Consider the following 2,842-nt stretch of genomic DNA (forward strand, 5'->3'; position numbering starts at 1 on the left):
TTGACGAATGCCCCGGCTGTCTTCATGCAGTTAATGCACCGAGTGTTTATGGATTATCTCGATGAGTTCGTCATAATCTTTATCGACGATCTCTTGATATATTCACCGGACCAACAGACGCATGAAGAACACTTGCGGAAGATTCTATGGAGATTGCGGGATAATCAGTTATACGCTAAATTCAGCAAGTGTGGGTTTTGGTTGCAAGAGATCGGATTCCTTGGTCACGTCGTTTCGGCGCAAGGCATCCAGGTTGATCCGGCGAAGATCGAGGCAGTAATGGATTGGAAGACGCCTACCAATGCAACCGAAATTCGAAGTTTCTTGGGGTTAGCAGGCTATTACCGTCGGTTCGTTGAGGGATTCGCTAAACTGGCAAAGCCCATGACGAAACTGACGGGAAAGAATGTGCGCTTCGAATGGACAGAGGATTGTGAGAGGAGTTTCATGGAACTCAAGAAGAGGTTGACCACTGCACCTATTCTGGCGTTACCTCGCCCAGGTGTTCCGTATGATGTGTATACGGATGCGTCGAGACAAGGGTTGGGTTGTGTGCTGATGCAAGAGGGACATGTGATAGCATATGCGTCCCGACAGTTGAAAAGACACGAAGAGAACTATCCGACTCATGATCTAGAGCTAGCCGCGATAATATATGCTCTGAAGATTTGGAGATCTTATCTTTACGGTGAGAAGGTTAAACTCAACACCGACCATAAGAGTTTAACCCACGTCATCTCACAGAAAGATTTGAACCTCCGACAAAGACGATGGCTAGAACTGATGGCCGATTATGACTTGGAAATTGCTTACCATCCGGGTAAAGCAAACGTTGTGGCAGATGCATTGAGCAGGAAGAAGATATTATCTGCTATCAGAGTATTGTCCTCATCACAGGAGAATATAGCTGAGTTGTCGGCTATACTGGGTCATTTGACTGTTGCAGAGGATGAACAATTTCCAGATCTGAGGGCGCGGGTAATTTCGGAACAGCGCAACGACCTTCAACTTTTGAAGTACATACAGGAGATTGAGCGATATCGCGAGAAAGGGTACGAGTTGGATGACGCACAGGCATTGAGATTGCATAACCGGCTTTGTGTACCGGATAACAGCGAGCTGAGACGGAAGATCTTGCAAGAAGCTCATCAGTCCAGATTAGCGATCCATCCAGGAGCTAGCAAGATGTATCGAGGTCTACGACTGTGGTACACTTGGCCCGGCATCAAGAGGGATGTCGCAGATTTTGTTGCACGATGTCTGACGTGTCAGCAAGTGAAGGCTGAACGACAGATGCCTGGAGGAAAGTTACAACCATTAGAGATTCCGGAGTGGAAGTGGGACTCTATAGCGATGGATTTCGTGGTTGGATTGCCAACGACTCTGACGAAGAAGAACGCAATTTGGATGGTTGCAGACCGATTAACTACATCGGCACATGTTATAACGACCTGACAAGAGCACATAGTTGAGCGACTGACACAGACCTATGTGGGAACGATCGTTCGATTACAAGGAGTACTGGGTGAGATTATCTCTGACAGAGATCCTCGCCTTACTTCAAGACCGTGGAATACTATACAGAATGCATCGAGAACCGGAGAATGACGTGTGCAATCATTACCCCATCTACTTAGAATGTAACTTCAATTTAGGTCCATTTGAATTCGAGGACGAATTCATACGTTGTTACGCAACGTTTCAGGCCGTGAGCAGCAGTAGCCGAGGAGCGGACATCGGAGACCTGGGCAGAGCACATCTACAGATCATGTATAATTACGTATTTTGATACATTTATATTTTGGGGAACGTTTTGAATATATCGGTGGTAGACTTTGGGATTTGTAATAATTGATTACTACCACTCGATTATATGTAATTCTAACTAGAAATAATGAATCATATACGTATGTACGAGTGTTTCTTCCGCTATACTCTGAGAATAAAAGTTTTAAATTCCCGCGGATTTTTGGAAATGCGATTTTTATATTACTTGTCCATGTGGCGCAACTCGTATTGCGGGATACGGGTTTCGGGTGTCACAACAACTTTTCTTTTGAATCATAAATTGTAAAACTTCATCTTGAACAATACACTGAAATGTCACCCCCCAAAACTTATTAAACAATATCTAATAAGATCAAAATATGTATCTTCATTTTCTTTTAATCAAATAAAAATCATAATGATATATAAAAGTTAAGATCAAAATACCGAATTTGGATAGCTTAACCGGTGAAATGGTAGTCAAAGTGTCTGTTCCGCTCTGAATTCGAATCATATGGTTGGCTCTGAATCTCGAGATTAGTATGGATTTCGACCCATGATGCTCGATTTTTAAAAAATAAGGTCCAAATAGATTTTTAATGTAATAAAGAGGAATTTTTGAGATAAATTTATTGAAATATGTCAGGGACAATAGCAAAAACAAACATGAACTTTGTGTATTTGGCAAATAAATACACAAACATGAACTTTATATTTTTAGCGCAAACATCCACGAATAGTAACGACGTAAAAAAAAATAACAGAACCATCAATATGTCATGCATTATTTGTTTATTTAGGGAAAAAATACATTTATAAAATTAAATCATTATAAAATTATATATATGAATGATAAAAATAAATAAATATTAATATATTGCATATATTGAGTGTTTTTATTGCTACGCATATATATACATAGTTACATATTATATATATACACATATATATACACACATAGATATATATATATATACAGACATTATTTCTTCATACACATCCTGTATGTATAACATAAAGTTGTCGATTCAAATGATTCAACTTCAATTTAAATTTTATTATATACATTTAAAAA

The sequence above is a fragment of the Tarenaya hassleriana genome, unplaced genomic scaffold (genome assembly GCF_000463585.1).
Source record: "Tarenaya hassleriana unplaced genomic scaffold, ASM46358v1 Cleome31, whole genome shotgun sequence".
Classification (NCBI taxonomy): Eukaryota; Viridiplantae; Streptophyta; class Magnoliopsida; order Brassicales; family Cleomaceae; genus Tarenaya; species Tarenaya hassleriana.